General features: G+C 54.7%; 1 long non-coding RNA gene and 1 pseudogene across 9 annotated transcripts; both read left to right on the top strand.

The window, feature by feature from the left end:
• The window catches only part of LOC129355042 (spectrin alpha chain, non-erythrocytic 1-like), a 28065-nt pseudogene that overhangs the window by 2064 nt on the left and 333 nt on the right, over positions 1-25668 (top strand).
• On the top strand, positions 15824-17381 carry LOC129355043 (uncharacterized). 9 transcript variants are annotated; one of them, XR_008605223.1, is made up of 3 exons: positions 15824-16139; positions 16234-16953; positions 17016-17381. It is a non-coding gene; the product is annotated as an uncharacterized LOC129355043 (long non-coding RNA). The 9 variants fall into 9 exon arrangements; XR_008605222.1 differs by having other exon boundaries at positions 16172-16953; XR_008605221.1 differs by having other exon boundaries at positions 15824-16404; positions 16437-16953.

Genomic DNA, 25668 nt, shown 5'->3' with positions numbered 1-25668 from the left:
AAATGTGATGGAGGTTCTGTTCTGGTCGGGTACTGATCCAGCTGGGAAAGGTTCAGTTTTCCTCCATTTGCAGACTGGCGCTAATTCTAGAGCTAATGCTATGCTAGCAGCCATCCTGCTGTTAGCGTAGCCGTTAGCACTCGTTGAGGAGCAGGTGACGTCGTCCTGCCGTGAGACAGATCAACCTTCGGTTAGCTCCAGTTAGCATCGGTTAGCACTGAACATATATTTAGCCTTCCTGTTGGCTGCTGAAGGGAACCATGGCAACAGAGGATATGTCTCCTGATGTCTGGACCCAACAGAACCTTCGGAACCTTCTGGATGATTTGCACAGACTGACAGTGAGATGAGGAGCTGACTGAACCTCCTCCAGGTGAACTTCCTTTGTCTCCTGAGTCACTTCCTGCCTCCCTGGGCGGCGCTGGAGCTGAGGGAGGGCCTCAGCTCTTGGACTTTAACATCCTCTGATCACCTCACACACTCCTCCATTGTCGGGATGTTCGACCCGGTTCTGCTGCAGTGAAATATTAACGAGCTTCCTGCTCATGTACAGCAGCCATTAGCAGAAACCACAGGCTGCAGCCTGGAAAGTTTAGTGGAAGGAAACAACGATTAATTTGATGCAGAATCAAAAAGTTAGGCGTCTGTCTGTTGAGGGGGGCGATCTCCTGAAGCAGGGCGGAGCCTGTGAGGGGCTGTGTGTGTGTGTGTTGTGTGTGTGTGTGTCTCTGTGTGTGTGTGTCTCTGTGTGTGTGTGTGTCTCTGTGTGTGTGTGTCTCTGTGTGTGTGGTGTGTCTGTGTGTGTGTGTCTCTGTGTGTGTCTCTGTGTGTGTGTGTCTCTGTGTGTGTGTCTCTGTGTGTGTGTGTGTGTGTGTGTGTGTGTCTCTGTGTGTGTGTGTCTCTGTGTGTGTGTGTGTCTCTGTGTGTGTGTGTGTCTCTGTGTGTGTGTGTCTCTGTGTGTGTGTGTCTCTGTGTGTGTGTGTGTCTCTGTGTGTGTGTCTCTGTGTCTCTCTGTGTGTGTGTGTGTCTCTGTGTGTGTTATCAGGCACTGCAGAGCCGAGCTGCTTGCTGATAAAGCTCCTCAGACATGGAAGCAGCTCATGTTTCCTCTGAATGGGGACAGAGAGATCCGCCTCTCTTCCTTCTGGAGCCTCAGAGTTCTGCTGGCCCAGCGGTCGGTTCTGAGGAACGGCCCGGTTGGGTCCGGCCCGGTCGGGTCCGGCCCGGCAGGCTGAGCCCACAGAGACGCTGACCGCTCACTTCTCTTTGTGTGGGAACTCGGCGCCGGGGGATTTCCGCCCCTCCCCTCCAGGCATTCAGAGCATGTCAGCTGCTAGTTGCTAAGCAACAGGAGGGGAGGGGGCGAGGGGGGGAGCCGAGGTTCTGTAGGACGGGTCCGACTTCTGCTGCTGACCAGAACTAAACTCCACTGATCCAGATCTATAGGTACCAGCAGGTTCTGTTCTGGTTCTGGAGAACTTTAAACTCTAAATCAGCTCCTTCACTGTTTTCTGTTGCTTTGTTCCCATTGGTTCAGCTCCCGACCAATCAGCTGCGTTCACATGGCAGCATCCAGTGTTTTTCATTGGACCTCTCAGTAGCGGACCAGAACCGGTCCTGTACTGCAGCTGGTTCTGGAGCAGACCGGGTTCTCATCCTCTGTTCTGTTTGTTGCAGAAAATGGACACGGTCGGAGTCAAAGTGCTGGAAACGGCCGAAGACATCCAGGAGCGCCGGCAGCAGGTTCTGGACCGGTACCGGCGCTTCAAGGAGCTGTCCATGGTCCGGCGCCAGAAGCTGGAGGATTCGTACCGATTCCAGTTCTTCCGCCGGGACGCCGACGAGTTGGAGAAATGGATCCAGGAGAAGCTGCAGATCGCCTCCGACGAGAACTACAAGGACCCGTCCAACCTGCAGGTCCGGTTCCGACGGAAGCGGGTCTGGCCCGATGCTGCGGGTCTGGCCCGTGTGCTGCGGGTCTGGCCCGGTGCTGCGGGCCCGGCGCTGCGGGTCTGGCCCGGTGCTGCGGGCCCGGCTCTGGGGTCTGGCCCGGCGCTGCGGGTCTGGCCCGGTGCTGCGGGTCTGGCCCGGTGCTGCGGGCCCGGCTCTGCGGGTCTGGCCCGGCTCTGCGGGTCTGGCCCGGCTCTGCGGGTCTGGCCCGGTGCTGCGGGTCTGGCCCGGTGCTGCGGGCCCGGCGCTGCGGGTCTGGCCCGGCGCTGCGGGCCCGGCTCTGCGGGTCTGGCCCGGCGCTGCGGGTCTGGCCCGGCTCTGGGTCTGGCCCGGTGCTGCGGGCCCGGCTCTGCGGGTCTGGCCCGGCGCTGCTGCAGCTGATGTGTTTGTCCTCACAGGGGAAGCTGCAGAAACACCAGGCGTTTGAGGCCGAGGTCCAGGCCAACGCGGCGGCCATCATCGAACTGGACAAAACGGGAACCTGATGATCACCGAGGGACACTTTGCCTCTGAGACCATCCGGGTACGTCCACAGACTCCCAGAACCGTCCGATCTGGGCCAGCCGGATCCGGGCGGGACGGGCGGCTTCGCATGATCCCGGTCTGATTGTTTTCCCTGTCGGGTTCAGTCCTACACTCCGTACCGGACGCAGCAGAGGCCCATAGTCACCAGCGTCAACATGGCTGAGTATATCCAAGTGTGTGTCTGGACTGGAGTGGCTCCTCTGTGTGCTTCCAGAGTTCTGACCCGGTTCCCCACCGGGCCCTTTCCACTCTGTAGTGTGACCAGCTCTCTGGTCCACACCGGAGGATCAAACACAAAAACAAATCAGTTCATTTCTGACGGCAAGGAGCTCAGAACCCGCAGAAACGTGACCCGGTTAGACGGAGCCGCCTGAAGCGGGCCGACTCGTCGGACGTAGATCTAGAGAACTCAGAGAGGCTTTCTGTTTCCAGAGCCGCCTGGAGGAGCTGCACCGCCTCTGGGACCTGCTGCTGCAGAAGACCAAGGAGAAGGGCATGCGGCTGCTGCAGGCCCAGAAACTGGTGCAGTACCTGCGGGAGTGTGAAGACGCTCTGGACTGGATCAGCGACAAGGTCAGAACCGCTTCTGGTCCAACCTTCTAATAAGTTAAAACATTTATTAGAAACACAAGTGTTTTCTAACTTTTTATAAATCTAATTTTTGACAAATATTTTTAAGAAATTAAATATTTAATAATCCTCTTGTCAAAAAATAAAACAAATTGTCTCAGGGGGGAAATGTTTAGAAAAACAAATAAATGTTTAGTAAATGTATTAATGTCAGAGCCAGATGGTTTTTAGATTATGACAATAAAACCATATTCTAAAGTTAGTCTTGCATTATTACAACTTCATTCTATCCTTTAAAACCCTAAATCTGTTTGAGAAAAATACTTTTTTAAATCATGTTTTGTTTTCATAAAGTTTTACGTTGAGTGAGTTTTAAACTCAGGGTAAAAAGTTTTAAAGATTCTTTTAGTTCATATAGCAAAGATCTGCAGCAGGAAGACAGGCTGAGTGTAGACACATCCTGCAGCTGCTGCAGCTACTGAAGCTGCTGAAGCTGTTGCAGCTGAAGCAGCTGAAGCTGATGAAGCTGAAGCTGTTGCAGCTGAAGCTGATGAAGCTGATGAAGCTGAAGCTGTTGCAGCTGAAGCTGATGAAGCTGTTGCAGCTGAAGCTGATGAAGCTGATGCAGCTGAAGCTGATGAAGCTGAAGCTGTTGCAGCTGAAGCAGCTGAAGCTGATGAAGCTGATGCAGCTGAAGCTGATGAAGCTGAAGCTGTTGCAGCTGAAGCAGCTGAAGCTGATGAAGCTGATGCAGCTGATGCAGCTGAAGATGATGAAGCTGATGCAGCTGAAGCTGATGAAGCTGATGCAGCTGAAGCTGTTGCAGCTGATGCAGCTGAAGCTGATGAAGCTGATGCAGCTGAAGCTGATGAAGCTGATGCAGCTGAAGCTGCTGAAGCTGAAGAAGCTGATGCAGCTGAAGCTGCTGAAGCTGATGAAGCTGATGCAGCTGAAGCTGAAGCAGCTGAAGCTGATGAAGCTGATGCAGCTGAAGCTGCTGAAGCTGAACCTGATGCAGCTGAAGCTGATGAAGCTGATGCAGCTGAAGCTGCTGAAGCTGAAGAAGCTGATGCAGCTGAAGCTGCTGAAGCTGATGAAGCTGATGCAGCTGAAGCTGAAGCAGCTGAAGCTGATGAAGCTGATGCAGCTGAAGCTGCTGAAGCTGAACCTGATGCAGCTGAAGCTGAAGCTGATGCAGCTGAAGCTGATGCAGCTGATGAAGCTGATGCAGCTGAAGCTGAAGCAGCTGAAGCTGATGAAGCTGATGCAGCTGAAGCTGAAGCTGAACCTGATGCAGCTGAAGCTGAAGCTGATGCAGCTGAAGCTGATGCAGCTGCTGAAGCTGCTGAAGCTGAAGCTGATGCAGCGGTGCTCACTGTGCAGGAGGCCATCGTGACCTCTGAGGAGCTGGGTCAGGACCTGGAGCATGTGGAGCTCCTGCAGAAGAAGTTTTGAGGAGTTCCAGACGGACCTGGCGGCTCACGAGGAGCGCGTGAACGAAGTGAACCAGCTGGCCGGGAAGCTGATCCAGGAGGCGCACCCGGAGAACGAGTTGATCGTCAGGAAGCAGGAGAGGTGAACGCGGCCTGGCAGCGCCTGAAGGGCCTGGCCCTGCAGAGGCAGACCCGGCTGTTCGGCTCTGCCGAGGTGCAACGCTTCAACAGGTGAACGCCAGAAACCTCAGGATGAACGTCTTCTCAGGTTGGACCGTTCTCTGAGCTGTGATGCTGCTTCTGTCTGCAGGGATGTGGACGAGACCATCAGCTGGATCAAGGAGAAGGAGCAGCTGATGGCGTCCGATGACTTTGGGCGGGACTTGGCCAGCGTTCAGGCTCTGCTGAGGAAACAGGAGGGTCTGGAGCGACCTGGCAGCTCTGAAGGACAAGGTGGGACTCCTGCTGCCCCACATTCCCACTCAGCATTCCTAAGCCCTGCTAACACCCTTCCTGCTGTCAACCAGGTGAACACCCTGGGAGGGGATGCCGAGCGCCTGCAGCAGACCCATCCTCAGAACGCTTCCCAGATCCACCTGAAGAAAGATGAACTCATCACCAACTGGGAGCAGATCCAGACGCTGGCAGCTGAACGCCACGCCCGTCTCAACGACTCCTACCAGTACGCACTGCCAACCAACCAACCAACCAACCAACCAACCAACCAACCAACCAGACACACAACCAACCAACCAGACACACAACCAACCAACCAACCAACCAACCAACCAACCAACCAGACACACAACCAACCAACCAACCAACCAACCAGACACACAACCAACCAACCAACCAACCAGACACACAACCAACCAACCAACCAGACACACAACCAACCAACCAACCAACCAACCAGACACACAACCAACCAACCAACCAACCAACCAGACACACAACCAACCAACCAACCAACCAACCAACCAGACACACAACCAACCAACCAACCAACCAGACACACAACCAACCAACCAACCAGACACACAACCAACCAACCAACCAGACACACAACCAACCAACCAACCAACCAGACACACAACCAACCAACCAGACACACAACCAACCAACCAACCAACCAACACACAACCAACCAACCAACCAACCAACCAGACACACAACCAACCAACCAACCAACCAGACACACAACCAACCAACCAACCAGACACACAACCAACCAACCAACCAACCAACCAGACACACAACCAACCAACCAACCAACCAGACACACAACCAACCAACCAACCAGACACACAACCAACCAACCAACCAACCAACCAGACACACAACCAACCAACCAACCAACCAGACACACAACCAACCAACCAACCAACCACACACCAACCAACCAACCAACCAACCAACCAACCAACCAACCAACCAGACACACACCAACCAACCAACCAGACACACAACCAACCAACCAACCAACCAACCAACCAACCAACCAACCAACCAACCAAACACACAACCAACCAACCAACCAACCAGACACACAACCAACCAACCAGACACACAACCAACCAACCAACCAACCAGACACACAACCAACCAACCAACCAACCAGACACACAACCAACCAACCAACCAACCAACCAACCAACCACACACCAACCAACCAACCAACCAACCAGACACACAACCAACCAACCAACCAGACACACAACCAACCAACCAACCAGACACACACACAACCAACCAACCAACCAACCAACCAGACACACAACCAACCACACAACCACAACCAACCAACCAACCAGACACACAACCAACCAACCAACCAGACACACACCAACCAACCAACCAGACACACAACCAACCAACCAACCAACCAGACACACAACCAACCACACAACCACACACACAACCAACCAACCAACCAACCACACACACAACCAACCAACCAACCAACCAACCAGACACACAACCAACCAACCAACCAGAACACACAACCAACCACAACCAGACACAACCAACCAACCAACCAACCAACCAACCAGACACACAACCAACCAACCAACCAACCAACACACAACCAACCAACCAACCAACCAGACACACAACCAACCAACCAACCAACCAACCAGACACACAACCAACCACCAGACACACAACCAACCAACCAACCAACACACACAACCAACCAACCAACCAACCAACCACACACAACCAACCACACAACCACACAACCAACCACCAACCAACACACAACCAACCAACCAACCAGACACACACCAACCAACCAACCAGACACACCAACCAACCAACCAACCAACACAACAACCAACCACACAACCACCACACAACCACCAACCAACCAACCAACCAGACACACAACCAACCAACCACACACCAACCAACCAACCAACCAGACACACAACCAACCAAACCAGACACACAACCAACCAACCAACCAACCACACAACCAACCACACAACCAACCAGACAACCAACCAACCAACCAACCACCAACCAGACACACAACCAACCACACAACCACACAACCAACCAACCAACCAGACACACAACCAACCAACCAGACACACAACCAACCAACCAACCAACCAGACACACAACCAACCACACAACCACACACACAACCAACCAACCAACCAACCAACCAACCAGACACACAACCAACCACACAACCACACACACAACCAACCAACCAACCAACCAACCAACCAACCAACCAACACACACAACCAACCAACCAACCAAACCAACCAACCAACCAACACACAACCAACCAACCAACCAGACACACCAACCAACCAACCAACCACACAACCAACCACACAACCAACCAGACAACCAACCAACCAACCACCACACAACCAGACACACAACCAACCACACAACCACCAACCAACCAACCAACCAGACACACACCAACCAACCCCAGACACACACCAACCAACCAGAACACACACAACCCACCAACCAGACACACACCAACCACACAACCACACACACAACCAACCAACCCACCCCACAACCAACCAACCAACCAGACACACAACCAACCAACCACACAACCACACAACCACCAACCAACCAACCACACCAACACAACCCAACCAACCACCATACACACAACCAACCAACCACCATAAACCAACCAACCAGACACACAACCTACCAACCAGACACACAACCAACCAACCAACCAACCACACAACCAACCACACAACCAACCAGACAACCAACCAACCAACCACACAACCACACTACCAACCAACCACACAACCAACCAACCACACAACCACACAACCAACCACACAACCACACAACCAACCAACCACACAACCACCACCAACCAACCAACCAACCAACCAGACAACCAACCAACCAACCAACCACACAACCACACAAACAACCACACAACCAACCAACCACACAACCACACAACCAACCACACAAACAACCACACAACCAACCAACCACACAAACAACCACACAACCAACCAACCAACCACCAACCAACCAACCAACCACACAACCAACACCAACCACAAACCACCAACCACACAACCCAAACCAAACCACAACCAACCACACAACCCAACCACACAACCAACCACTACAACCAACCAACAACCATCCACACAACAACCACACAACCAACCAACCAACCACTCACCAACAACCAACCACCAAACCAACCAACCACACAACCAACCAACCACACACAACCAACCAACCAACCACACAACCACACAACACCAACCACCACCAACCACACCAACCAAACAACCACACAAACAACCAACCAAACAACCATCCACACACCAACCACCAACCAACCAACCACACAAACCAACACCAACCACCACAACCAAACAACCACCACACAACCAACCAACAACCAAACCAACCAACAACCACCCAACCAGCCAAACCACAACCAACCACCAACCAACCACAAACAACCACCAACCCCCACCACCAACCACCACCAACCAACACAACAACCAACCAACCAACCAACCACAAAACCACCAACCACACAACCAACCAACCAACCACACAACCAACCAACCACACAACCACCAACAAACAACCACCCCACAACCAAACAACCAACAACCATCCACACAACCACCACACACCACACAACCAACCAACCAACCACCACCAACCAACCACACCAACCAACCAACCAACCAACCAACCACACACCAACCAACCACACAACCACACAACCACCAACCACACAACCAACCAACCACACAACCACCAACCACACAACCAACCACACAAACCAACCAAACAACCATCCACACAACCAACCACACAACAACCAACCACACAACCAACCAACCAACCAACCACACAACCAACAACCACACACAACCAACCAACCAACCACCAACCAACCAAACAACCACACAACCAACCAACCACCACCAACCACACAACCAACCACACAACCAACCAACCAACCACAAAACCAACCAACCAACCACACAACTAACCAACCAACCAACCAGACAACCAACCAACCAACCAACCAACCACAACCAACCAACCAACCACCACCAACCACCAACCACCAACCAACCAACCAACCAACCACACAACCAACCAACCAACCAACCAACCCCAACCAAACCAACCAACCAGACAACCACATAACCAACCACACAACCAACCAACCACCAACCAACCAAACAACCACACAACCAACCAACCAACCACCAACCAACCAACCAACCAACCACCAACCAACACCAACCACACAACCAACCAACCACACAACCAACCAACCAACCAACCATCACAGACCACCAGTAGATGGTCTTTCTTTTGCAATTTTTTTGGTTTTTGCACTTTTGTTTCTTCTTCCTCCTCTTGTTAGTTGGTGAAACATTGTGTCCTTCTGTCCTCCAGTCTGCAGCGTTTCACTGCTGACTTCAGAGATCTGACCAGCTGGGTGACAGAGATGAAGGCTCTTATCAATGCCGACGAGCTGGCCAACGACGTGGCCGGAGCCGAAGCGCTGCTGGACGGCACCAGGAGCACAAGGTGACACTCTTTAAAGCTGAAGGTGGTCAGAGACCAGAACCGGGCATTTACTGAACGTGGATTGGCTTGTTTTGTCTCCTACAGGGAGAAATCGATGCCCACGAGGACAGCTTCAGGGCCACAGATGAAGCTGGTCAGGCCCTGCTCAGTGCAGGACACTACGCCTCCGAGGAGGTCAAGGAGAAGGTGGGAGCGTCAGATCGGGTCTCCTGAAGGTCCAGTTTATCTGTTGGTGTGCTTTAACTGGGTTCTGTGTGTCTGCAGTTGGGGATCCTGGCCCAGGAGAAGGAGTCCCTCCTGGAGCTGTGGGAGGTCCGCCGGCAGCAGTACAACAGTGCATGGACCTGCAGCTGTTCTACAGGGACACGGAGCAGGTGGACAACTGGATGAGCAAACAGGAGGTAACCTGAGCACCGTCTTCAGAGATGGGCTGGATTAACTGGATTAACTGATGAACTGTACATCTCTGCAGGCTTTCCTTCTGAACGAAGACCTGGGAGACTCCTTGGACAGCGTGGAAGCACTGCTGAAGAAACACGAGGACTTTGAGAAATCTCTCAGCGCTCAGGAGGAGAAGATCACAGTGAGTCATCTCCTGGTTCCTCTGACCATCACTGATGCTCTGCAGGATCATGTTGTCTCATACCTCTGCTGCATCTCCAGGCTCTGGATGAATTCGCCACCAAGCTAATCCAGAACAGCCACTATGCTAAGGAGGACGTGGCAACGCGCAGAGACGCTGTGAGTCTTCTCCTTCCACTGTAGTTTTGAACTCCAGCTGGGGGAGCTGAGTCATGGTTTATTGTCTTCCTCTGCTTCTAGCTCCTCAACCGCAGGAACGCCCTGCATGAGCGCGCTCAGGCCCGCCGGGCCGCCCTGGAGGACTCCTTCCACCTGCAGCAGTTCTTCAGGGATTCTGATGAGCTGAAGAGTTGGATAAACGAGAAAATGAAGACTGCTACAGATGAGAGCTACAAGGTCTGCTGCAGCTTCTCCTCACTCCATGCCTTCTTTTCAGCCTTTTTTTCCATAATTTATTTCCTATTTCATCCCTCCGTCTATCAGTTTATGCTTCCGTCAGTTTATGCTTCTGTTGGCTAACTCCTCTGCCTCCAGGACCCGTCCAACCTGCAGGGGAAGGTGCAGAAACACCAGGCCTTCGAGGCCGAGCTGGCAGCCAATCAGAGCCGCATCGACGCCCTGCAGAAGTCCGGCCAGGAGCTGCTGGACAGGAAGCACTATGCGTCCTCTGAGGTCACCGCCCGCATGGAAGATGTTAGCGCGCAGTGGAAGAAGCTGCTGGAGCCACAGAGCTCAAGGAGGCACTGCTGGCAGACAGGCCTTAGTGTTCATCACGTTTAGATACCTGGAGTCTGGAAAAATATGACAATTCCGGAATTAAATCATTGCTCCCATCATGCATCCAGTGAATTATAGAAATATCTACCTTCAATTATTGGAGCATTTGCTGTCGAAGCTCTAAAATCGGCTAATCTGGGATCAGAGAGTAGAACGCCTTAAGTGATTTGATTCTGCATCTCTGTGTTTGTTCCAGGTATCAAGCTACGGGAGGCCAACCAGCAGCAGCAGTTCAACAGGAATGTGGAGGACATTGAGCTCTGGCTCTATGAGGTCGAAGGTCACTTGGCCTCTGACGACTACGGGAAAGACCTGACGAGCGTCCAGAACCTGCAAAAGAAGCACGCCCTGCTGGAAGCCGACGTGGCAGCGCACCAGGTGACCCCCACATCCCAGAACCCACCAGGACTGCGCGTTTCCGTCTGTAGAGGTCGGCGCTGTGACCTCTCCTGTGAATGTTCCCCCACCAGGATCGGATCGACGGGATCACCATCCAGGCTCGGCAGTTCCAGGAAGCCGGCCACTTTGACGCAGACAACATCCAGAAGAAGCAGGAGGCTCTGGTGGTTCGCTATGAAGCTCTACGGGAGCCGATGGCGGCTCGCAAGCAGAAGCTGTCTGACTCGCTGCGCCTGCAGCAGCTCTTCAGGGACGTGGAGGACGAGGAGACCTGGATCAGGGAGAAGGAGCCCATCGCCTCGTCCACCAACAGAGGTATCAACCCCCAGAACACTGGCTGTCAGGGAAGCCATCTTCACTACTGTGTTTCCTGATTTATGGATCAGTTAAAACTTGGTTTCTATTTTAGAGAGATAATCTGAGTCTGGAGGAATGTTGAGCTTGTAAGATCCCGGACTGACCTTTTAGGTACAGATGGAATGACGAGCCATAACTTCCTGTTTGTGTCTCAGGTAAAGACCTTATTGGAGTCCAGAACCTGCTGAAGAAGCACCAGGCTCTCCAGGCTGAGATCGCAGGTCACGAGCCTCGGATCAAAGCCGTGACCCAGAAAGGAGACACCATGGTGGAGGAAGGTTCGTGAATTTAGATCCTCAACTTCCTGAAAGCGTTCCAGCTTCCTCTCAGGGTGCTGAGGCTCGGATGCTGGTTCTCAGGTCACTTTGCCGGGGAGGAGGTGAAGGCCAAGCTGGGGGAGTTGCACGGACGTTGGGACAACCTGAAGGGCAAGGCGGGCCAGAGGAGGCAGGATCTGGAGGACTCTCTGCAGGCCCAGCAGTACTTTGCCGACGCCAACGAGGCCGAGTCCTGGATGAGGGAGAAGGAGCCCATCGTCGGGAGCCCAGACTATGGAAAGACGAGGATTCAGCTGAGGTATGGAAGGTTGGCAGCAGTTGTTTGGTCCTGCTGTGAGACGCTGCGTTCTCACTCTGAGGTCCGGTCCACAGGCACTGCTGAAGAAGCACGAGGCCCTGATGTCAGACCTGTCGGCGTACGGCAGCAGCATCCAGGCTCTGAAGGAGCAGGCTCAGTCCTGCAGGGTGAGTCTAATTGTTCTGATCAGATCTGAAGTTCGGTTCTGTTAGATGACAGGTTGGGTTTCCATTATGAACAGCAACAAGTGGCTCCGACTGATGACGAGACTGGGAAGGAGCTGGTTCTGGCTCTGTACGACTATCAGGAGAAAAGTCCTCGCGAAGTGACTATGAAGAAGGGTGACATCCGACCCTGCTCAACAGCACCAACAAGGTACAGAACCTCACTGGACAGAGATCACAGGAACAGTGTTCTCTGTTTCTGAAGGGCACCATGCTGGGGTCCAGAGTGGATACGGCTTAGTTTTACTGTTTGGAAGGTTTTCTTTCAACAGCCAGACTGTACAAGAGCAGCCAGACTGCAGTCAGATCTGTTTCTGATGATCTGACTGCAGACTCTTGGTTTGGTTCTGACGGGTTCATGGCCCAGAACAGACTGGGAATGTCTGGAAAACTGGGAAAATTAAATGATAGATGGAAAAGTAATAGTTTTTCCATTCTTTTACTCCCTATTCCATCCATTGGTTAATGCATCCGTCGGTTTATGCTTCCATCAGTTTATGCTTCCATCAGTTTATGCATCCGTCGGTTTATGCATCCATCAGTTTATGCATCCATCCAGCTCGCCCATCCTTCCTGATCCCAGCAGAAGTACAACCCATGAATGTTCATGTTCAGTCTTTAAAATCAGCTTTAAAAAAGAGGACTTGGGAATTGGAGTCTGGAAAGATGTAGTATGTTTTAAGGAATGTTGTATTTTGATGCAGAAGCCTGCAGTTCTGCAGCAGGATGTCTGTCTGTGTTGTGAATGTTCTTGCTGTCTGATGCGTCTTCTCGTCCCAGGACTGGTGGAAGGTGGAGGTGAACGACCGCAGGGCTTTGTTCCGGCCGCCTATGTGAAGAAGTTGGACCCGACTCAGTCGTCTTCCAGGGAGAACCTGCTGGACGATCATGGCAGCATCGCAGCTCGACAGGAACAGATCGAGAACCAGTAAGAAATGTCTTTCCTGTCTTGTGGGCTTTCCTAACACGTTCCTCCTTCCTGTGGGATCTAACTGGTCCCACCCACTAATGACCCGGCTCCTGGTTCTGTTTCTGTCTCCTCTTCCTTGTCTAACCCCTAACCTGGCCTCGCTGCGGCAGGCTCGTCACCAAGGAGCCCTGCAGCGTGTCTGTGCGCATGAAGCAGGTGGAAGAGCTGTGAGTAGGAACCGGCGTTCCGACCCGTTTCCCCGTGATCCGCAGCGGTTTAGCCTCATGTGTCTGTGATCCTCCATCCTCCATCATCCCATGGCTTGCTCTCTTCCTTTTCCTGCCATGTGAAGCAGAAACAGGGAAACATTTCAGGTCCTGTGTTGAATGTAGATGTTCGGTACCATCCCAAACCGCTCCGCTTTACTGAGGTTCTGCTGCGTCCCTTGGACCCGCCCGCACTAACACGGGCCAGGACAACAAGTTAAACTGATAAATTGTTGAGCGGTTCTGCTGAGGCCGTTAAAAACATCGAGCTCGAGTTGCTATCGAGGGGTTACCAGGGCAACGAGACCTAAAGGTGTCTGACCTTTTTGGATGAGGGTGAAAGGTCAGACACATCTGTGGTCCTGCCTGGCAGTAGGGCTGAAACGATTCCTCGATGATTATGATTCCTCCAGGTGAATGGACCTGCCTCCAAGCTTCGTTCATCTGTTTTATTACTCGGTTTTCTGACCAGAACATTATGGAGTTCTGACGAAACCAAAGTGCTACATAAAGTCCAATCTTCAGGAGCCGCCAGTGGGGATTGGATTGATTGGTGATAATCATCATGGTTTCAGGGACCAATCAGAATCCTTAAAATGACGGGCGATGCCTGGAGTCCGGCAGCTTTTCTCCTCTGCAGCTGCAGGTTCTGAGCTGCAGGTTCTGGGCTGCAGGTTCTGGGCTGCGGGTTCTGAGCTGCAGGTTCTGAGCTGCAGGTTCTGAGCTGCAGGTTCTGAGCTGCAGGTTCTGGGCTGCAGGTTCTGGGCTGCAGGTTCTGAGCTGCAGGTTCTGGGCTGCAGGTTCTGGGCTGCAGGTTCTGAGCTGCAGGTTCTGAGCTGCAGGTTCTGGGCTGCAGGTTCTGCAAACGGAGGCGAAGCGTCAGCAGCAGCTGATGCATGATGTCAGGGTCGCCGCTCCAGCCAGGCGACTCCGTGTCGCCTCCCTGTCTGTGCGGCGGATCCTGTCCGCTGACGCCTCCCCTCTCTGCAAGGTACGGCACGCTGTTGGAGCTGGGAGAGAAGAGGAAGGACATGCTGGAGAAGAGCTGCAAGAAGTTCATGTTGTTCCGCGAAGCCAACGAACTCCAGCAGTGGATCCATGAGAAGGAGAGCGCCCTGACCAACGAGGAGGTCGGCTCGGACCTGGAGCAGGTCGAGGTTCTGCAGAAGAAGTTCGACGACTTCCAGAAGGTAACGCCGGGGGTTTGTTCAGGACCAGAACCGGGCCTCCCGGTCCCGGTTCCGTCCCGGTTCTGATGTCTGCGTTCTGCTCGGCCGTCCAGGACCTGAAGGCCAACGAGTCCCGGCTGAGGGACATCAACAAGGTGGCGTCGGAGCTGGAGTCTGAAGGCCTGATGGCGGAGGAGGCTCCCATGGTCCAGGCCCAGGTGAGCTGCACCGGTTCCGTCTGACCCGGCCGCCGGTTCCGTCTGACCCGGCCGCCGGTTCCGTCTGACCCGGCCGCCGGTTCCGTCTGACCCGGCCGCCGGTTCCGTCTGACCCGGTTTGTGTCTTTGTGTCTGCAGCAACAGGAGCAGCTGGGATCCGCTCCCGGAAAGGTCCGGTTCTTCGCCGTCCTTCGCTTGTTGCTGGTTCTGACGAGTTAATCAGTTTTTCTGTGTTCGACAGGACGAGTCTGACTCCAAGACGGCTTCGCCCTGGAAGGTAAGCTCCGCCCACCGCCCGGCCGGTTCTGGTTCTGCTGTCGGTCCGATCGCGCCGACTGGTCACCGCCCTCACCGTGTCGGTCTGAAATGAAAGGGTTCGATCGGCCGATCTCTCCTGACTGCTGTGGTGTTTGTTTTTCCTCTTGACCTTTGACCTCAGACCATACGACTGGGTGTCCAAACGACGGCTAACTTTAATACCATCAAGGTAAGACCCGACTGATCCGAACCCGTCCTGCTAACCCGTAGCTCCGCCCCTTCCTGTTGGTTCTGTTCTCACCCTGCACCCGTCCTGCTGGACCCATCTTCCTGTTTCCTGTTTGCTCCTGGCTGCCAGGAGGCACTTCCTGCTCTGCTGTGATTGGTCACAGACCTGAGGAAGTATTCCCACCTCCAACAGGTTCATGTTCTCATTTTGAATGAATTAACGTGGATTTTATGTGACGGAACAAAACATCTGCAGACTGAAACTGACACATTCAGTTTTCAAGTCTTTAGCTCTGGCCTTTGACTAGGCCATGCTGACATTCCAGTTCTGTGTGATTCATCCTCATTCCTGTCCTGGTTGATCTGCAGGTTCATCTCTTATGATGGATTCAAATGGGCTCAATAATAATGATTGAAAATCCATTTTGTTATTGATGACACGTTTCATGTTGTGCTGATCAATATATAAATATGAGGTTTTATCATCACTGTTTGGATGGCAGTGAGAGGCTAACAACACGTTAGCATCGCTATGCTAACGCTAAAGTTAGCCTCAGGAGAATACCATAACAACCTGTTAAAGGTCACAGTGTTAAAGGTCAGACAGTGTTAAAGGTCAGATAGTGTTAAAGGTCACAGTGTTAAAGGTCACAGTGTTAAAGGTCACAGTGTTAAAGGTCACCGTGTTAAAGGTCAGACAGTGTTAAAGGTCACAGTGTTAAAGGTCAGACAGTGTTAAAGGTCACAGTGTTAAAGGTCACAGTGTTAAAGGTCACCGTGTTAAAGGTCAGACAGTGTTAAAGGTCATAGTGTTTAAGGTCACAGTGTTAAAGGTCACAGTGTTAAAGGTCAGACAGTGTTAAAGGTCACAGTGTTAAAGGTCAGACAGTGTTAAAGGTCACAGTGTTAAAGGTCACAGTGTTAAAGGTCAGACAGTGTTAAAGGTCACAGTGTTAAAGGTCAGACAGTGTTAAAGGTCACAGTGTTAAAGGTCACAGTGTTAAAGGTCACCGTGTTAAAGGTCAGACAGTGTTAAAGGTCACAGTGTTAAAGGTCACAGTGTTAAAGGTCACAGTGTTAAAGGTCACCGTGTTAAAGGTCAGACAGTGTTAAAGGTCACAGTGTTAAAGGTCAGACAGTGTTAAAGGTCATAGTGTTTAAGGTCACAGTGTTAAAGGTCACAGTGTTAAAGGTCAGACAGTGTTAAAGGTCACAGTGTTAAAGGTCAGACAGTGTTAAAGGTCACAGTGTTAAAGGTCACAGTGTTAAAGGTCAGACAGTGTTAAAGGTCACAGTGTTAAAGGTCAGACAGTGTTAAAGGTCACAGTGTTAAAGGTCACAGTGTTAAAGGTCACCGTGTTAAAGGTCAGACAGTGTTAAAGGTCACAGTGTTAAAGGTCACAGTGTTAAAGGTCAGACAGTGTTAAAGGTCACCGTGTTAAAGGTCAGACAGTGTTAAAGGTCACAGTGTTAAAGGTCACAGTGTTAAAGGTCAGACAGTGTTAAAGGTCAGACAGTGTTGAAGGTCACAGCTCATGTCCCAGTATTTACAGATGATCAGCAGATTCTCTGTCATTCTGTTGTCATTTTTACACGTTTCCATTTTATTTCTTGTTTTTTATTCATATTTAAAGTTTCCATCGATCAGCAACGTTTACAAATTCAAATCTATTGATTAATTGAGCTTCATGTTAATAAATTGCCAATTGGTCTCAGAACAATAATCAATGATCCAGTGAAGGTCTCTGTGTCCGGATGATGTTGCAGAACCAAACCCGGCTCAACCAGAACCAGAACCTCCCCGACCCAGTAGCTCTGTGTTCGGTCACATTGAACCCGTTGGTGTGTCTGGAGGTTGTGGGTGCGAATACGTCCCGGTCTGGGTGACGCAGCGGGGCGATCCCAGTCTGACCAGTGTCTGTGTGCCGCAGGAGCTGAACAACCGCTGGCGCTCGCTGCAGCAGCTGGCCGAGGACCGCAGCAACATGCTGGGCAGCGCCCACGAGGTGCAGCGCTTCCACAGGTAACCCTGACGCCCTGCCGGCCCATCGGAGACTGGCAGCGACGCTCAGGCGTGTCACTTCCTCTCAGGGACGCCGACGAAACCAAGGAGTGGATCGAGGAGAAGAACCAGGCGCTGAACACGGACAACTACGGCCACGACCTGGCCAGCGTCCAGGCGCTGCAGCGCAAACACGAAGGCTTCGAGAGAGACCTGGCGGCGCTGGGCGATAAGGTCAGGACCCGCCGTGACCCCCGGGTGACCCCCCAGGTGACCCGCCGCTCCCCGGCCTTCACGCAGACTGCTCCTGTCCGACAGGTGAAGTCTCTGGGCGAGACGGCGGAGCGTCTGATCCAGTCGCACCCGGAGGCCGTGGACGACATCCAGGAGAAATGCACAGAGCTGAACACGGCGTGGAGCAGCTTGGTGGGCCGCGCCGACCAGCGCAAGGACAAGCTGGGCAACTCCCACGACCTGCAGCGCTTCCTGTCCGACTTCAGGTGGGCGGCGTGCGGACCGGGCCCGTTGACCCGCTGACCCGTTAATCTGGCGGTTAATGGCGTCAAGGTTCTGTTGCTGGTTTCACTGATCAGGTGGAAAGATTGTGGCTCCAAGTGTCGTGTCTGGAGTCTGGAGGACTTTGATCGTGAATATCGATATGTATCGTTAGTAGAAACCAGCGCTGGGTTTAGTGTTGTCGTTGTGAAAAGGTCCGGATCTGGAGCGACCCGGTTAGGATGAGCGGCTCTGTGTCCTCCTGCAGGGACCTGATGTCGTGGATCAACGGGATCCGAGGCCTGGTGTCGTCCGAGGAGTTGGCGAAAGACGTCACGGGCGCCGAGGCGCTGCTGGAGCGCCACCAGGTGGGCGGAGCTCCTCCTTCTCTCCCGCGGTAAGCTGCCGGTGCGGTTCTGCTGACGGACTGCGGGCCTTGCAGGAGCACCGGACGGAGATCGACGCGCGGGCCGGGACCTTCCAGGCCTTCGAGCAGTTCGGCCAGCAGCTGCTGGCGCGCGGCCACTACGCCAGCGCCGACATCCAGCAGAAGCTGAAGGCTCTGGACCAGGAGCGCGCCGACCTGGAGAAGGCCTGGGTGCAGCGCCGCATGATGCTGGACCAGTGCCTGGAGCTGCAGGTGAGCTGGACCCTGCTGGGCCGGACCCTGCTGGGCCGGACCCTGCTGGGCCGGACCCCGCCGGGCCGGACCCCGCTGACTCCGCCCCCTCCTCACCCTCAGCTCTTCAACCGGGACTGCGAGCAGGCGGAGAACTGGATGGCGGCGAGGGAAGCCTTCCTGGCCAGCGACGACAAGGGCGACTCGCTGGACAGCGTGGAGGCGCTCATCAAGAAGCACGAGGACTTTGACAAGGCCATCAACGTCCAGGTTGGTGACCCGCCGGGTCAGAACCGGCTCTGACCCGGTTCAGACTCAGTTCTGAGCCGGTTCTGAATTCGCTGCAGGAGGAGAAGATCGCCGCCCTGCAGTCGTTTGCTGACCAGCTGATCGGAGCCGATCATTACGCCAAGCCGGAGATCTACAACCGCCGCAACGAGGTTCTGGACAGGTCAGCTGTTTTTCAAAATAAAAGTCTGGTGTCCAGGTGACGGTAACAACTGGAGCCACAGCACATTCAGGTGGGACCACAGGAAGCTGGTTCCACTACCAGCTTCCTGTGTCTTTCAAAATAAAGCTCGGGTTGAGCTCCAGAACTTCTGGACTCGGTGACGTTTTACCGCAGACGGTTCTGGTTCAGGACGGGTTCCTGTTCTCCAGGTGGCGCCGGCTGAAGGCCCAGATGATCGAGAAGCGCTCCAAGCTGGGCGAGTCGCAGACGCTGCAGCAGTTCAGCCGCGACGTGGACGAGATCGAGGCCTGGATCAGCGAGAAGCTGCAGACCGCCACCGACGAGTCCTACAAGGATCCCACCAACATCCAGGTTGGTTCCGGTTCCGGTTCCGCTGTGAGCTTCGTCCTCCCTGTAATCCCGTCTGAACGCCTCTCTCTTCTACCCTCTCTAGCTGTCCAAGCTGCTGGTAAGTTGTAGTCGTGTGTCACTAACCGGCAGACAGACGGTCGTCCGTTTTGTCCCGTTTGTCCTCCATCGGCTCCGACTTGAGTTCAGGTCTTTAGTTCTGCTTCCAGTTCAGATCCCTGCAGGAGGTCCAGTTCTCAGAACCGTCCTGAAGGTTCTGCCTCAGCCCGGTCCAGAGAACCGGTCCAATCGGAACCAGAGCTGCACCACGTGTCGCGTCGTCGTCCAGATATAAACCCGAATGTCCGGGCTGACATGTTGTCGTGGCAATAAGGCCTCATGCGGTGCAGTTCTGGCGCGACTCCGGTCGGTTCTGACCCAGAAGCAGCTTGGAGTGACTGTGTGTGTTTTGGCTCCATCATCAGTTTTTGTCCTCCGTGTCCATAAATGTCCTCTGTGTCCGTAACCACGTCCTGTTAAAGTCCCAGAGCGCCCGGCGTGAACGGGCCGGGCCGAGCCGATCCGGGCCGGGCCGGTCTGAGCCGAGCCGGGCCGGGCCGAGCCGATCCGGGCCGGGCCGGTCTGAGCCGAGCCGGGCCGGGCCGAGCCAAGCAGAACCTTCTGACGCCGTGTCTGTGCCGCCAGAGCAAACATCAGAAGCACCAGGCGTTTGAGGCGGAGCTGCACGCCAACGCCGACCGGATCAAAGGCGTCATCGACACGGGGAACGCGCTGATCCAGAGAGGAGCCTGCGCCGGCAGCGAGGACGCCGTCAAGGTGAGCCGACCCCGCGACCCGACCGAAACCCCTGATCCCAGTGGCTGTGGGCGGCTCAGGAAGTCCAGTCTGGGTTTCGCCTGCAGGCCCGGCTCAACGCGCTGGACGAGCAGTGGCAGTTCCTCGTCAACAAATCGGCAGAGAAGAGTCAGAAGCTGAAGGAGGCCAACAAGCAGCAGAACTTCAACACCGGCATCAAGGACTTTGACTTCTGGCTGTCTGAGGTGAGGACCGCTCTGGACCGCCGGGCGCCACGGCCAGCGCTGCGCTAAACATCCTGACCGCGTCTCCTCAGGTGGAAGCTCTCCTGGCCTCCGAGGATTACGGCAAAGACCTGGCGTCGGTCAACAACCTGCTGAAGAAGCACCAGCTGCTGGAGGCCGACATCTCTGCTCACGAGGTACGGCGCCCGTTCTGTCGTTGCCGAGACGGGAAACGGTGAACGAAGGAGTTCTGATGCTGGTGGCTCCCGCAGGACCGCCTGAAGGACCTGAACGGCCAGGCCGACAGCCTGATGGCCAGCAACGCCTTCGACACCTCGCAGGTGAAGGACAAGCGCGACGCCGTCAACGGCCGCTTCGCCAAGATCAAGAGCATGGCCGCCGGCCGCCGCGCCAAGCTCAACGAGTCGCACCGCCTGCACCAGTTCTTCAGGGACCTGGACGACGAGGAGTCCTGGATCAAGTAAGACCTGCAGCCTCTGCTCCTCTGGGGGAACCGGTGACCTTCACTGACCTCTGCTCCTCTGGGGGAACCGGTGACCTTCACTGACCTCTGCTCCTCTGGGAGAACCGGTGACCTTCACTGACCTCTGGGGGAACCGGTGACCTTCACTGACCTCTGCTCCTCTGGGGGAACCGGTGACCTTCACTGACCTCTGCTCCCAATCCCTCAGGGAGAAGAAGCTGTTGGTCGGATCGGAGGATTACGGACGTGATTTGACGGGAGTTCAGAACCTGAGGAAGAAGCATAAGAGGCTGGAAGCCGAGCTGACGGCACATGAGCCGGCCATCCAGGTAGGACCTCTGACCTCTGACCTGTGGGGTCAGTTCGGAGCAGCAGATGTTTCCCTGACTTTGTCGTGGTTCCTCAGTCTGTGCTGGACACCGGGAAGAAGCTGTCTGATGACAACACCATCGGTCAGGAGGAGATCCAGCAGCGCCTGGCCCAGTTCGTGGACCACTGGAAGGAGCTGAAGGATTTATCTGGAGCCAGGTCAGAGGTCGTGATCCGGAGAGCCTGAGCTGCCGGATCGGCTCTGAAGCCGATTGCTTCTGGTTTCAGAGGGAAGAGGCTGGAGGAGTCGCTGGAATACCAGCAGTTTGTGGCGAACGTGGAGGAGGAGGAAGCTTGGATCAACGAGAAGTTGAACCTGGTTGGAAGCGAGGACTACGGAGACACGCTGGCGGCGGTGCAGGTGACTTCCTGTTCCTGTCCGGGTCACTTCCTGAGATGCCACAGGCGTTGATCTGCTGCCGTTTCCTCCTCAGGGCCTGCTGAAGAAACACGAAGCGTTTGAGACGGACTTCACGGTCCACCGGGACCGGGTCGGCGACGTCTGCGCCAACGGAGAGGAGCTCATCAAGAAGGTCCGCTCCGGAGTCCGGAACGACCCGGCCAGAACCGGCTCCCCTGCAGCACCGAGACCAAACTCTGCTCTGCTCCCTCCAGAACAACCACCACGTGGACAACATCAGCGCCAAGATGGCCGCCCTGAGAGGGAAGGTGTCGGAGCTGGAGAGGGCGGCGGCCCAGAGGAAGGCCAAGCTGGACGAGAACTCGGCGTTCCTGCAGTTCAACTGGAAGGCCGACGTGGTGGAGTCCTGGATCGGTACGGAACCGGAACCCGGTCCGCCGAACCGGAACCCGGTCCGCCGAACCGGAACCCGGTCCGCCGAACCGGAACCCGGTCCGCCGAACCGGAACCCGGTCCGCCGAACCGGAACCCGGTCCGCCGAACCGGAACCCGGTCCGCCGAACCGGAACCCGGTCCGCCGAACCGGAACCCGGTCCGCCGCAGGTTACAGGACCGGGTTCTAAACTTTGCCCGTCTGTTCAGGTGAGAAGGAGAACAGCCTGAAGACGGACGACTACGGCAGAGACCTGTCCTCCGTCCAGACGCTGCTCACCAAACAGGTGGGTTCTCCTCACAGCCGCCGCCACTCCTCTGTGTGTGACCCCTGACCTCTGACTCCGCCCTCTGCAGGAGACGTTTGACGCCGGCCTGCAGGCCTTCCAGGAAGGAAGGAAACCAACATCACGGCGCTGAAGGACCAGCTGCTGGCCGCCAAGCACGTCCAGTCCAAGGCCATCGAGGCGCGGCACGCCGCCCTCATCAAGCGCTGGAACCAGCTGCTGTCCAACTCGGCGGCGCGGAAGAAGAAGCTGCTGGAGGCGCAGGAGCATTTCCGCAAGGTGGAGGACCTCTTCCTGACCTTCGCCAAGAAGGCCTCGGCCTTCAACAGCTGGTTCGAGAACGCCGAGGAGGACCTGACCGACCCGGTGCGCTGCAACTCCCTGGAGGAGATCCGGGCGCTGCGCGACGCCCACGAGGCGTTCCGCTCGCTGAGCTCGGCCCAAACCGACTTCAACCAGCTGGCCGAGCTGGACCAGCAGATCAAAGCTACCAGGTGGTGTCCAACCCCTACACCTGGTTCACCATGGAGGCCCTGGAGGAGACCTGGAGGAACCTGCAGAAGATCATCAAGGTCCGGACGGAACCTCCGGCGGAACCGGGCGGAACCGGGTCGGCCCGGCGTGACGGTTCTGTTCTGTCTGCAGGAGAGAGCTGGAGCTGCAGAAGGAGCAGAGAGGCAGGAGGAGAACGACAAGCTGCGGCAGGAGTTCGCTCAGCACGCCAACGCCTTCCACCAGTGGCTGCAGGAGACCAGGTAGGGCCGGTTCGGTCCAAACAGGACTCTGGACCGGCTTGGATCCGGTTCTGGTGACACGTTGGTTGAGTCAGCGCTGCTGTAGGTGGTAATCTCACCGATACGCAGATCGGTTGGCAATTTGAGGCTGGGTGCCTTGCCCATAGGCACATCGATATGTGGCAGGAGGAAGCTAGATCGAACCTACAACCACTCTGCCATACAGCCCCCGTCGCCTCAGTCTTCATTAGCCGGCCATGCTAACGGCAGCTAGCATGGCCGGCTAATGAAGCGTCATGCTAGCTGCTGTTAGCATCACAGGCTACAGCGATCCTGAGTGAAACACTCGTATTCACACCTTTTAAACACAGACACGCCACACTTTTCAGTTCAGGCTCGTTTTTCCTTCCAGTTCTGAAACACGCCAGGCATACAATCACCATGGCAACCAGAGGCCCTGACCCGACTTGTTTCTGCTGAGTCGTTGATAAATGAAGGATCTTCACAATCTGGTTGAAAGTTTTTATTTTCTCAGAGGAACTTAGAATAAATCCGTTTCAGAAACGTTTCAGTTTTACATCCATCTGGTCAAGAAGCTGCTCATCACTGGAAAGTTTGGAGGAAGGAAAAACTCTGCTTCTAAAGTGATTTCATTCCATTGATTTATTTTGATGTTTTTCCAGGTTTTCCGGATCCGATCCACCTGCTGTGGTTCTGATCCGGTTCTGTTGCCGTGTCGCTAACCGCCTCTCTCTCTCTCTCTCTCTCTCTCTCTCTCTCTCTCGGCTGCGGCGGCTCATCCAATCAGGACGTATCTTCTGGACGGGTCAATATCTCCTCCTCCTCTGTGAATGTGTGATGATGATGATGGTCCTCCTCTTCCTCCTCCTCTTCCTCCTCCTCTTCCTCCTCCTCTTCCTCTGATAGCTTAGCGTAGCGTCGGGTTTTCTGTCTCAGATGATCTTTCTGGAAGGTTGAGCTGGTTCTGGTTCTAAAACCACCATGTTGGTCTCGGACCGCTCGGCGCCTCCCTGCTAACCGACCCCACCCCCTGTCAGAACCCGGCCCGGACCTCGGCTCATCCACCCGGTCTGGACCAGAACTTCTCCGGAGGTTCTGATCCACCCCGTCCTGGAGCCAAGGTTCCGCTCCGGAGTTCTGGTTCCGACCCACTAACAGCTGCTGCATGGTTCTGGTGCTTGGAGTGGACGTGTGCTGGAATGGAAATGTTGTGGTTCTGATCCGATCTCTCTCCGGGTCTCAGGTCCTGCATGGTGGAAGAGTCCGGAACCCTGGAGTCTCAGCTGGAGGCCACCAAGGTGAGCAGCTCGCTGTGTTCATGTGTTCATGCCCGGCGGTTCTGACCCGGTAACGTGACCTTTGACCCGATGCAGCGGAAGCACCAGGAGATCCGGGCGATGCGCAGCCAGCTGAAGAAGATCGAGGATCTGGGGGCGGCCATGGAGGAAGCTCTGATCCTGGACAACAAATACACGGAGCACAGCACCGTGGGTCTGGCCCAGCAGTGGGACCAACTGGACCAGCTGGGCATGAGGATGCAGCACAACCTGGAGCAGCAGATCCAGGCCCGGTACGGCAGAACCGCACATGGCTCCAGGCTGCTAACGGCTGCTAACGGCTGCTAACAGCTAACAGTCTCATTGTTATGTAAATTTGACCTAAAACCGTCTCAGTGCTGCCCTCTATGGGCTACTGCAGAGGTTGTCGCTTTAAAGAACGACTGTTTAGTTTTTTATTTTGTTTTTCATAAAATTTTTAGTCTCTATATTTGTGTTTAGTCAATTACTGAAAGTTGCAATTTGTGATCAATGGCTAAAAGCTTCTTGATGAAAGTCACTGGATTTATGGCTGTTGGTTTTATTAGTGACAGCTTCCAGCCCAGTCTGGCCCCGCCCCTCAGAGCATCCTGGCCCCGCCCTCATTTGGGGGCGGGGCCAGGTCCACATTAAGGACCAGAAGAATCGCTAACCTGTTGCTGTCGTTGCAGAAACACGACCGGCGTGACGGAGGAGGCGCTGAAGGAATTCAGCATGATGTTCAAGTAAGCTAGTGGAATCAGAACCGGGCCGTGAATTCCCGGGTCGGTTCTGACCTTTCCTGGTTTTGCTCCAGGCACTTCGACAAGGAGAAGTCGGGCCGCCTGAACCACCAGGAGTTCAAGTCGTGTCTGCGCTCGCTGGGCTACGACCTCCCCATGGTGGAGGAAGGAGAACCCGACCCGGAGTTTGAGGCCATCCTGGACACGGTGGATCCCAACAGGTGGGGCTCGGGTTCTGGAGCGGTTCGGACAGCTGTGGTTCTGCTTCCTGACCGGTCCGGTTCTGTTTCAGGGACGGGAACGTGTCGCTGCAGGAGTACATGGCCTTCATGATCAGCCGGGAGACGGAGAACGTCAAGTCGAGCGAGGAGATCGAGAGCGCCTTCCGGGCGCTGAGCGCCGAGAACAAGCCCTACGTCACCAAGGAGGAGCTGTACCAGGTGGGTGCGGCTCCGCTCCGGCC

The sequence above is a fragment of the Poeciliopsis prolifica genome, unplaced genomic scaffold, assembly GCF_027474105.1.
Source record: "Poeciliopsis prolifica strain line A6 unplaced genomic scaffold, Auburn_PproV2 SCAFFOLD123, whole genome shotgun sequence".
Lineage (NCBI taxonomy): Eukaryota > Metazoa > Chordata > Actinopteri > Cyprinodontiformes > Poeciliidae > Poeciliopsis > Poeciliopsis prolifica.
The sequence above is the reverse complement of the archived record's forward strand: the minus strand, read 5'-3'. Positions and strand labels throughout refer to the sequence as shown.